This window comes from Mesoplodon bidens (assembly GCF_964165515.1).
Source record: "Mesoplodon bidens genome assembly, chromosome: X".
NCBI lineage: Eukaryota > Metazoa > Chordata > Mammalia > Artiodactyla > Ziphiidae > Mesoplodon > Mesoplodon bidens.
In genome coordinates, this window is record NC_138163.1 from 23,279,272 (window position 1) to 23,292,161 (window position 12,890).

General features: G+C 39.1%; 1 pseudogene across 1 annotated transcript in view; it reads right to left on the reverse strand.

Annotated features, from left to right (window-relative positions):
• LOC308609283 (transmembrane 9 superfamily member 2-like) overlaps positions 1 to 12,890 on the reverse strand; it is a 92,139-nt pseudogene that overhangs the window by 57,551 nt on the left and 21,698 nt on the right. Inside the window, exons 6-7 of the transcript in view lie at positions 8,118 to 8,245; positions 3,150 to 3,261 (exon numbers count right to left, since the gene is read on the reverse strand). The product of the transcript in view is annotated as a transmembrane 9 superfamily member 2-like (transcript). The remainder of the gene's footprint in view (positions 1 to 3,149; positions 3,262 to 8,117; positions 8,246 to 12,890) is intronic.

Sequence of the window (12,890 nt, forward strand, 5' to 3'; positions counted from 1 at the left end):
TTAATTATAGTTATCATGATGTACATTACATCCCTAGTACCTTTTGACCACTGTCATGTGATTCCCCCCTCCCCCCATCCCCTGCCTCTGGTCACCACAAATCTGATCTCTTTTTCTATGAGCTTGTTTATTTGTTTGTTTTTGAAGTATAATTGACCTACAACTCTATGTTAGTTCTTGTTACACAACACAGTGATTCAATATTTCTATACATTTCAAAATGATCACCACCATAAATCTAGCTACCATCCTATACTTAAAATTTTAATAGCCAACTGATAAGTGATAAAAATGTATAAGGGTTTCAGCTCTTCAATCAACTTCTGATAATAGCTTAGACTTGGAATACTATTCTCAGTCACTGGGGAAAGGTTATTTTAATTTCTTCAGGGTGTATTTCATTCCTTTCCCCAGATTACACTTCTGTGTTTCATCCAGAGATTAGAAGACTGGACTATACTTATTGGACTAGTAAATTGCCTGTTTTCACCAATTGTACTTTGGGTAAACTGCAGGATGTAGGATCAAGTAATCCTGACCTCTAGCTGGATGATTCAAAGTACACACACACACATTTCTAACATAAACGTTTCTCATTTTCTTTACAGTAACTCTGTAGGCAGAAAATATAATAGACCTTTAATATAGAAAGCCAGAATGGAATAGTGGATAAACTATGAGTTTGGGGCCAAACAGACCTGAGTTTGAATATCACTTCCACCTCCTGCTAGCTACGATCCAGAGAAAATTACTTCAGCTCACTGGGCTTCAGGATCCTCATTTATAAAATGGAGATAACATTTTATAGGTGATACATAGGGACAAAAGCAAGGCATCCCCAAACTGGAATTGCTTTCAGAATGAGATTAGGAAGAATCGTGTTATAATGGCTGTCAGGCCATCTATAGAAATGACACAAACCAAGCACAATCTGTAAGTGTTCAAAGAGATTTGAGACCTAATCCCAAATAAGGTGATTAGGGTTTTGTCTCAGGAAAGCAAATCTAAAGCCATAAGAAATAAGCCTTATATAAAATCAAGTATAATGAAAGCTGAATCAAAAATATGATGCATAATCTTTAAAAACTATAAAGAGAAATACATATATCTACATAGTCATAAAAAGTTTTCCCTATGAAAGGAAAGCCCCAAAGTTCATCTTTTGGAGAAGCACCTTTAATACTGTCCAAGGCTAAGAGTACCTGACCCATGAATATGAACCAGATATCTGGTCCATGGGCAAGCATAGCACTAGTGCACCTGAATATCATCTTTTAATACTCTCTTACTTTTGCTCTGGGGTCCTATGCTCACCAAGAAACTTTCAATTTATTCTATTCTATTTATATTTGCTTTCTCATATATCTTTATTATAGGCAGATGGGCTAACCAGCTGACATGAATGGTGTGGTCCACTAGACATTTATATTCCTTCACATAAATTACAAAATTGGTGTTCTGGTTTATATATTGGATCCTTAGGCGTTTGCCTAGTATGAATCTACCTCCCTTTGTTATACTCACAGAATTAAAATTCTGAAGCAAGATTTTTAAAACTGACAAAAACCTAGTATTGCTGAGTGTGTGAGGAAACAGCAGATCTTCAGGCCTAGCAACTTTTCTGCAAAAGAATTTGGTAAGGTATTATCAAAATTGCACACCCTGTTACCTAAATAATCCTACTTCTAGGAATTTAAGTCTAGGAGATAATCAGACAAATAAAAAAGTAAGGATGCTCATTAAAGCATTGTTTATAATAATTAAAAATTAGACATTTGGATTGTTTTTATCAATATGGCACTAAATAAGTCAATTACAGCCTGTATGTTAAATATACTATGTAGTCAATTAAAAGAAGGCTGTGACTCTGTATTTATTGAACTGGAAAGATGTCCATGACATACACATTAAGTGAAAATAGCACATGTAATATCCCATTTGTACAAAGATGTACAATTTTTAGCACCACACGCAGTGTTTTCCTTATATATTCTACAGCAAATTATATCCCCATGAGTTCTTGCCATGGTCTATGAAATGCTGCATATTATAATCATCTTTTGAAAATTCACAATGCTTTTTTTTTTTTTTTTTTTTTTTTGCAGTACGCGGGCCTCTCACTGCCGTGGCCTCTCTCGTTGCAGAGCACAGGCTCTGGATGCGCAGGCTCAGCGGCCACGGCTCATGGGCCCAGCTGCTCCACGGCATGTGGGATCTTCCCGGATCGGGGCACGAACCCGTGTCCCCTGCATCGGCAGGCGGACTCTCAACCACTGCGCCACCAGGGAAGCCCAACAATGCTTTTTAACATACTGAATACTCATAAAGCCATTGTTTTAACGTTGTTTAACCTAGCATTATCCAAAGTAACCTCATCATAGATCCTTTTTTCACATAACACCTTTTAAAATACCAAGCTAAAATAAATAAAATATGAAAGAACTAGTTTACAGAAAACTCTTTGGAAAACGCTTCAAAGAGCTGATACGTTATTCACCAGAATGTTAACAGTCAATCTGTCTACCTACCTATCTATCTATTTACCAAAAATACATACCATCTTTATAAAAATAGCTATTTATAAAAGGAAAAATTCCAGATGTACAAATAATAATGAATGTTATATGTTGAGGACCTACTCTGTGTCATGCTAAGGGCTTTATATATTCTGAAAATGAGGATGAAATGACATGAGAAGAAATCGAGCCTCAGAGATCACATGACTTGCCTATGCTCATGCAGCTAGTAAGTGGCCAAGCCCCAATTTGAACTGTAGGTCAGTCCAAATGTCCAATATGTCAGCCCTTTTCACTACAATAGATTGTGTCTCTTCCACAAGATATTCTTCCTTGAAGGTCTCACTGCACCCCTCTGGTTACCCATGTACCTCATTCAAACCTCAGTATGAAGTATGAGAAAGTAAAGTACTGGGCAAGGTACCTGAAATGTAGTAGATAGAATACAGAAATTCCTGTAATTATTGTCTTTTGAATAGTTTTAACATAAAGAACTTACCTACTTTCTTGGGCTCCTAAGCTGTGTTACACAACTTTAAATTGATGGAAATTAAGGCTTTAATATTAATGAAATATATGATATTTATATACTTGATTTGGGAAAAAAATAAGATGATGGCATGGAATACTTACTTCAAATTTCACAGAATAAGTGTAGGTTACATTCAACTTATCTGTATATTCTCCAGGAATTTCCATAGGGGGTCCATTACAAGTTAGGTGGTTTTCATCTGAATGTTTATAGCTAATAAAAGAGAGGGAAAAAAGGAAGGGAAATGAATTTTTATACCAAACTGATATCGTAAATTTCTGATTCATGGCTCTTCAGGCATGTTAACAATAGAAGGCTGAAAAAAAAATAGGCCTTTCACTATATTCTGCATTTAAAACTCTTTACGATTTAAAAGATTTTTGTTTCTAAATGTCCCTAACACACAAATAAGACTCACTATACTGCCCAAAACACAATACTTAAGAACCTTCTCTTTGCCTGTGGATAGATTTTTTTAAATCCTTCTATTAGCAAATGGCTTTATTTCTCATCTTTTATTGCATCCCCCCTTCTATATACTAAAACAGAAAACTATCTTGTAACCTTAGCTATAGAGTTAGAAAATCAAATAGATGATGCAGAAATCATATTTATAAGCACCCAGAGATTTGAGGGCCTGCTGTGTGTAAAATGCCATGCTTAATGATGAAAGGTACTGAGTATATAATCTATGTGAACCTTTTGTGTTTGAAAAAGAGAATGATTACTAAAACCAGAAGATGGAAAACAAAAACTAGAGAAGTTTGAAACTAGACAGGACTGGTGAATCTAGCAAATGCCTGGTCAGAAATAGAGACACTTCTGTCACTCGAATAGTAAAAGAGGAATAAAGGGTGATAGAAAATCAAAAGGAGAAACCATGATGCTTCCATTTTGAATTATTTACTCAACATACAGTTTACCCCTTGGCTTCTGTCTAAAGAATAATATGTAATCCTTATGGGATTGTTATCTGTACGTGTATATGCACAATAAAACCAGTCGCTCACGATTGTGAAGGTTATTGGTGTGTGCCTCTTTTTATTCATTCCTGTAACCCTACTGTCTGGTACATAAGGTGCGCTTATATTATACATGTTTGTAGGATGAATGCATTCTACTTAAAGCCAAAATACAATTTAAAACAGCTACGAATTAGAGAAATAATAATTGTTAATGCTACAGATCAAAACTTAACATTAAAGAGAAAAATTAAATTACTGCATGATAATGCGTATCAAGGTTCACTGTTCAAGTATGGGTCCTGAACCCAGTACAGGAAAGATCTGCATTTCATATGAGAGATTATGCAGCAAAAATTGTGTTAAGGTCTCTAATCAAGGTAGAAGCCCTATTTTAAACCACTGGCCTTATATATCAGTTGTATAAGGCCTTACAGGCCATTTTCAGAACTTTGACTTTTACTCTAAGACGGGAAGTCACTGGAAGGCTCTGAGCAGAGGATTCACACGAGCTGAAATTTAAAAAGGAATGCTCTGAATGCTGTACTGAGAACAGACTGTGAGAAGACAAGGAGACCAACTAGATTTTTGCAACAATCCATGTGAGATATAACCCTGTCTTGGACCAGCTGATTGTGGTGGAGGTGATGGGAAGTGGTGGATTCTGAAAATATTTTAAAAATAGAGCCACATGGGGAATTCACTGGCTGTCCAGTGGTTAAGACACAGGGCTTTCACTGCTGTGGACCCGGGTTTGATCCCTGGTCAGTGAACTAAGATCCTGCAAGCCGTGCAATGCAGCCAAAAAAAAAAAAAAATTAGAGCCCATGATCTGCCAAAGGGTTGGACTAGATATAGGGTATAAGTGAAGAATGATAAAGAGGAATCAAGGGTGATGTCCGAGCAACTAGAAGGATGTAGTTGCCATTCACTGAGATGCAGAAGACAACAGGAGAAGCAGATTTGGAGGGAAGATTAGAAGTTCTTTTGGGAACATGTTAAGTTGGAAATGCCTACTAGACATCCAAGTGGACGGGTCAAGTAAACAGCCAGATATACAAGTCTAGAGACCTAAGCGTCATTGAGGTATCTGATGCGATGAGACAGGGTAAGATCGCCAAGGTGTGAGTATAAATAAGAAGAGGGGGCCTCCCTGGTGGCGCAGTGGTTGAGAGTCCGCCTGACGATGCAGGGGATACGGGTTCGTGCCCCGGTCTGGGAGGATCCCATATGCCGCGGAGCGGCTGGGCCCGTGAGCCATGGCCGCTGGGCCTGCGCGTCCGGAGCCTGTGCTCCGCAACGGGAGAGGCCACAACAGTGAGAGGCCCGCATACCGCAAAAAGAAAAAAAAAAAAAAAAAAAAGAAGAGGCAAAGCTCAAAGACTGAGTCCTGGGGCCCTCCAACATTAAGCGGTTGGAGAAATGAGGGAATTCCCTGGTTGTCCAGCGGTTAGGACTCCATGCCCTCACTGCCAAGGGCCCAGGTTCAGTCCCTGGTCGGGGAACTAAAATCCCACAAACTGCGTGGTGAGGCCAAAAATGAAAAAAAAAAATAGGTTGGAGAAATGAAAAGACAGATGAGCAACCAGTAAAACAGGAGAAAACCACAAAAGTGGTAACCCAAAAGCCAAATGCAGCAGGTGTTTTAAGGAAAAAGAGATGATCAGTTACAGCAACCATCAGGGAAATTAACAAAGTACAGAACCTGAAAGAAAACACAAGACTCTAGACCCAGAAAACCATTAGGCCTAACTCACATCTATGACCTAACTCACGTCTATGACCTAACTCACGTCTATGACCACGTCTATTGCCTAATTCTGAAAAAGATGAATTTTAACACAGTCATTCTCAGGGGGCCCAAATAAATGAGCTTTACTGTGATTAGATCAAAGTTTTATTGCATGCATACATAAGCTATTACTATGGGCAGTGTAGAATAAATGCAGCTCTAGAAAGTGATTTTCTTGGCTTTTTTACTCTATCCGAGCCAGAGAATATGAGATGTGATTATAAGCATTAAATGTGATTTTCATATAGCTGATGAGATTAGCTTCCTGTATCATACTTTGTATGTTTACTACCTTTCTACCCAAATGACTTTCAACATGAGTAGCCATCCTGAGTTAGACCTCACAGTCCATCAACCTAAAATTATGTTCCCAGATATCGGAAGTGACAGACACAAAGAAGCATGGGCGGTTGCTCTTGACAACGGTTAGTATCCCCTGGCCTCTCTTAGTAGCTCTATTTACCCCATTATTCATAAATATGTCCTGATCCTTTTAATCCTTCTTTTATTTCCTGTCTGCAACACCTTATAAAATAAATCTTCAAAAATTTTTAATGTAGCCACTAATTTAAAAAGAATATCTTTTTACTAAGATAAATCAGAGTTGGAAAGTACCAGTGTTCTTCATCTTTTGGGGTCTGTTTATCTAATGAAATGTACGGACGCCTTTGCCCAAAAACATACACATCAATAAAAATTGGGAACAGATACAGATAGTTTATAAACATGTAAAATGATGCTAAATATCACTCATAATAAACAAATAAAAATTAAAAATATTTAAAAAAATAAAATAAAATTGGGTTTGATGCATCAGTATCTATATTAAAGATTCCTAATTCAGCCCTCTCCTATTGCAGATGAGGAAATTTAAACCTATGAGAGATGAAGTTAACCTACCCATGGTCAAAAGCTTGGCACAGTACATTCTCTAACTATTCTTTCCCTTTGGCCATCAGCTGTGACAGATGGAACAACCTTGGCTAAAGTAAAATAGGCCAGTAGGCTTAAAAACAATGAAGTCTGATTCATCTCGATGAACTTAGGGTTGACTTCCAAAATGGAACCAGCAGAGATGAGACAAAAAAACAAATTTCCAAATTCCTTGTTCTGTGTTCAGAAAACCATACCACACTTACCTCCTTTAATATACTTCACGTAAGTTTCAAAGGATCACTCCCATCCTAATATTTCAGGTTTTATAATATTTTGCCCATATGGATCATGATTTGATACACTGTATGATATATTCCCCATCTATCTATTTTCATTGAAGAGTACTATTCTTATCCTACAGTTTCAAAGAATCTTAAAGTTGGAACATTAAAGGTCACCTGTCCAGTCTCTTACCCAATACAGAATTGCCCTTTACAATTCATTAAGCACTCACTTACTAGGGACCAGACACTATGCTGGGTGCCTAATTATGAAATCTCAAAGAGCTGGGTCATCTAGGCTCTTCCTACAAATGTGTAGGGATTAACTACTCACTAATTCTTGAGGTTGCTTATTCAAATGTTAGAGAGCTCTAATTGCTAGCAGATTCTTCCTTATACCCAGCTGATACCTGCCTAATAGACTCCACTGGTACTAGAATTGTCCTCTGAAGAAACAAATCTTAATCTAATCTCTTTGTCATATGGCAGCAACTAAAGAAGAGAGTTAGGATACCCTCAATAAGTCAATTCTCTTCCAGATCTGTCAGTTCTTCCTCACATTACATGTTATTCAGATGCTTACTATAGGTTAAATGGAATAAAATTGCCTATTTGATTTTTCTTTTTTTAATTTTTGGCTGCGTTGGGTCTTCATTGCTGCGTGTGGGCTTTCTTTAGTTGTGGCGAGGGGAGGCTACTCTTGTTGCGGAGCATGGGCTTCTCACTGCGGTGGTTTCACTCGTTGTGGAGCACAGGCTCTAGGTGCACGGGCTTCAGTAGTTGCAGCATGCAGGCTCAGTAGTTGTGGCACGTGGGCCCTAGAGCGTGCAGGCTTCAGTAGTTGTGGCACGTGGGCTCAGTAGTTGTGGCTCGTGGGCTCTAGAGCACAGGCTCAGTAGTTGTGGCGCACGGGCTTAGTTGCTCCGCAGCATATGGGATCTTCCCGGACCAGGGATGGAACCCATGTCCCCTGCATTGGTAGGTGGATTCTTAACCACTGCACCACTAGGAAAGTCCCTGCCTATTTGATTTTTCAAACTTTATGTCTAAGGTTATATCACACATGTATCCTAAAAATAAAAATTCTGGTGAGATTTTCTACATTTTGAATTAATTTTTAAATTAATGGAACTAATTAGAAAGAGATTCTATAATTACCTTTTGGGATCAAGTCTAGAAGTAACCAATCTTACAATACCCCAATTTGTTTCACTTTCCCCGTGATATGTAATGGTAATATCGACATGGTTGAAGAGGTAGAAAATATTACTTTTGTTGAATTCAGACTGCAGAAAGATAAAGAAATTTGAAAGAAGTTTGAACTTTTCCTACAAACTAAAAAATATAAAATCTAATCACGGAATGAAAATGGGATATATTACTTCTAAAAAATCAAGCTATAAATTAAGCATACTGAAGTGTAAATGTGTTTTTATAAGATAAAACTGCAGCCCTGAGCATCTGGCCTAAAATTAAGATGTTAGTTAATTCTACAGTTTTAAATAATTGTTACAAAGGAATAATATTGCAAATGTAAAATTCACAAATGCGTGCATCGCTGGATTTTTAACCACACAAAACTATGAAGTAATACAAATAAACTAATAAAGTGTTATCAGTACTTAAAGTTTAAGCCTATCAAGAGTTTGGGCTTGGGCTTCCCTGGTGGCGCAGTGGTTGAGATTCCACCTGCCGATGCAGGGGACGGGGTTCGTGCCCCGGTCCGGGAGGATCCCACGTGCCGCAGAGCGGCTGGGCCCGTGAGCCATGGCCGCTGAGCCTGTGTGTCCGGAGCCTGTGTTCCGCAACGGAGAGGCCACAACAGTGAGAGGCCCGCGTACCGCAAAAAGAGTTTGGGCTTTATTTATGGTAAAAGTAATGAAGCAAGAAAAAAGAGAAGGAAGATGTGTTTCAGAATGTTAACTGTGGAGCCTCTGGGTAGTGAGATTATAGGCAATAATTTTTCCTCTACTTCTTTAGATTTTTCTGTACTTACCAAATTTTGTATAATGAGGATATATCTACATTTATAATCAGAAGCATCAAACAGATAAAAACAGAGTGAAACTCTCTCTACCAGCCAAGTATTCATTAGTTCACTCCCTAGTAGCCACAACTATATCTGAAGATAATTATCTTAGTCAATTCTTAAACTTGAAAGTTTATACAAATTGCCCAGGGATCTTGTTAAAATGCAGATTCTGACTCACTGGGCCTAGGGTGAAGCCTGAGATTCTGTATGTCTAACAAGCTCCCAGGTGGTGCTGATGCTCCTGGTCCTGGAACACACTTTGAGAACCAGTGGTTAAGGGAGAGTGAGGGACTACTTTTCCATAAGGATTTGGGGGGCAGTTTTTGTATAAGAGTTGTGATGGGTTGGACTGTGTCCCCCCGTAAAAGACAGGCTTAAGTCCTAACCCACTGTACCTGTGAATGTGACCTTATTTGGAAATAGGGTCTCTGTAAGACAAAATCAAGTTAAGATGAATGAGGCCATTCGGGTGGGCTCTAATCCGATATAACCAGAGTCTTCATAAAAAGAGGAAAAGGCCATGTAGAGAGAGAAACACACAGGCAGAAGGCCATGTAAAGACAGAGGAGGAGACTGGAGGGATGCAGCCACAAGCCAAGGACTGCTGGCCATCACTAGAACCTAGGAGAGAGGCATGGAACAGATTCTCCCTCAGAGCCCTCAGAAGGAACAAGCACTGCTGCTGACACCTTCATCTCGGACTTCTAGTCTCCAAAACTCTGAGACAATAAATATTTGTTGTTTTAAGACACCCATTTTGTGGTACTTTGTTACAGCAGTCCTAGCAAACTAAGACAAGGGTTAACAATATGAACTTTGCAATCAGACAGCCATTTACTAGCTATATGACCACAGACAAGTCATTTAACCTCTTTGAGTCTCGGTTTCCCCTTTTTACAATTGGGGACAATAATAGGATTGTCCATAAGATTGTTGAGAGGATTAAACAGAATAATGTATGTAAAGTACTTAGTGCAGTGCTTGGCATAGAAAGCCTAAATATTAGCTATTATGTCACCCAGGCCTTCAATCTTCAGAGAATGAGTACAAATGAGCCTTGTCAATTACCATGTTGAGTAATCTACAACATGCAGGACTCCTAGATTAAGAATTATGACTCTGCAAATCTCAGAATTGAGAGTGATAGCCCTGAAGAAAATTTAGAGATCATTTAGTACAGTGATGATAAAGAAGATGGTACAAGTGATCCTGAGGCGGTGTATCAGAATCAGCTTGGGATGGAAAGTAAGTACTGCTCACCACAATACTGTCCATAATTGCAAAAACCTAGAAACAACCAAAAATGTCTATCAGTACAGTTAAATGAAAGATGGTATAAACATACAGAGAAATAAAATGCAGCTAGTAGAGCATGTACTGGTACAGAGGTATGTGCGTGATATGTACTAATAGAAGCAGCACAGCATAGGGGTTAAAGACTCCACAGTCAAACTGGCTAGGTTGAAAGCTCAGGAATGGCATGTGGTAGCCTGTGTGACCTTGGCCGAGTTGCTTAACCCCTCAGTGTCTTGGTTTCCGAACCTATACTGTAGAAATCATAACAGAGTGCTGTGAGGCTTAAATCTGCCCATGAAAAGCATTTCAACCACCGTCATGCATACTCAATCTGACAGATAAAGTGGTAACAAGGCCCTTCAGGATCTGAATCCCGCTTGTCTCTCCAGACTCATTTGCTGCCATAGCCTCTACTTATAATCTGAAAAATTACTAAAGAGAATTCTTTATTCTGTGCTCTCATAGCACTCAGCTCATATCTCTGCCACTTACCACATCAAATTGTACTCAGTGTATTTACATGTTAACATCCCCTAGTAAATTGTGGTCCCCAGTAGATCACAAGGCTATGAACTTTGTCTGGCTCATTCGTTCATTCAACAAATATTTGTGAACATCCTCCATGTGCCAGGCACTTCTCAAATATATTCTCAGAGCTAATATCCAGTAGATGCTCAAAAAATATGAGGCAGTTTGGTATGGTACAAAGAGATCAAAATTTGGATCAAGAAACATTGGGATAGAATTCAGATTTTGCCACATACCATCTTTTGTATGTGAGTCTTTCTGGGCCTTAGTTTTCTTAGCTGTAAAATGGGGCTATCATCACTTAATTCATAAAATTGTTGAGGATTAAGTGAGAAATTATACACAGCACCTGGCACAGGGTAAGGAAGTCATTAAATGTTAGTTTCCTTCCTACTAGATATTAAAATTATGCTTTAAAACTTTAACTAGATTTCCAATTCCAATCTTATTTGGGCCAAATCTCCTGCTAAAAACTACAAATGATAAATATAACAAATATCTCCTTAAAAGAAACATGAGCATGGAATGTACAACACCAAGAGTTAACCCTAATGTAAAGTATGGACTTTGGATGATTATGATGTGATGGGCCAATGTAGGTTCATCAGTTGTAACAAATGTCCAATTTTGGTGGAGGATGCTGAGAATGGGGGAGACTAAGCGTGAGTAGGGCAGGGGGTAGATGGGAAATGTCTGTACCTTCCTCTCAATTTTGCTGTGAACCTAAACCTGCTCTAAAAAGGTAAAGTCTTTAAAATTTAAAAAAGAAAAAAAGCAACATGAGGTGACAAGAAAGTAAGGAACTACCATGCCAAATTCTAAGGGAAAGTAGGAAGCCAGAGAGGTCAGCTGGGTAAGGGAGCACAGATGCTGCTATTGCCCTGAGGTCACCTGCTGAGCTGGGCAAACTTGAACTTGGGCTTGGGTAGCTTCATGGGATGAGGAGGCGGGAACTCAGGGAAGGCCCTCCCAGGTGAAAAGGCTAATATAAGACCCTCTGCACATTACGCTGAGACCACTCACCCCCTCCAAAAGTAACATCCTCAGGGTAAAGGTGAGCCAGAAGTGAACCTGCTCCTATAGTCCCAATGGACTATTGGGAAGATGGCCTTGAAGCTAAACAGAACAAGGCAGAGGCGGGGGGAGAGAAATAAAACTGTCCTTAAAATGTTGTGGCCACAGACCAGCCCTGATATAGATTTGCAGGCTGGATTCACGTCATCAAGGCGGCCCCAGAAAGTTCAAGTTATGAATTTGCTTTAAGGTGGTCCCAGACAGGTATTTCCCAAAGACTCCTTGTGGAAGTAAAGGAAAATCCTCTCTGGAGGAAAGTACTTTGACCCTAGGACTCAAAGAAACTCCACAAATAATCTTCGAGAACAGTAAGTATGTAGTCAAAAAACGAAGCATACAAGGAAAAAAGGAATTATGAGCAAGAATCAGCAGAAACAAACTTGTAAAGAGTTCAGATCCAGAAATGATCACAAGCAGATTTAAAATTAACCAAATTTAATATATTTTAAAGACATCAAATACAAGTGTGAAAGCATGTGCATGCAATAGACAAGTACAAAATAATGACCTAGCAGATCTGAAGAACAAAACTTGTAGAAATGAAAAGATGATTACTGAAATTCTCTTCTCTTAAGAAAAGTAACAAGTGAAAAGAGAATTTATAGACTAGAAGATAGACCAGAAGAACACAGCACAGGAAAAAAGTGGAAAATACAGAAAGGAAGTTAACAGACATGGAGGAGGGGCTTTCCTGGTGGCACAGTGGTTAGGAATCTGCCTGCTAATGCAGGGGACACGGGTTCGAGCCTCGGTCCAGGAAGACCCCACATGCCACAGAGCAACTAAGCCTGTGTGCCACAACTACTGAGGCTGCGCTCTAGAGCCCACGAGCCAGAACTACTGAAGCCCGCGGGCCTAGAGCCTGTGCTCCACAACAAGAGAAGCCACCGCAGTGAGAAGCCCACACACCACAAGAAGAGCAGCCCCCACTCAACGCAACTAGAGAAAGCCCATGCACAGCAAGGAAAACTCAACACAGCCAAAAATAAATAAATAAAATA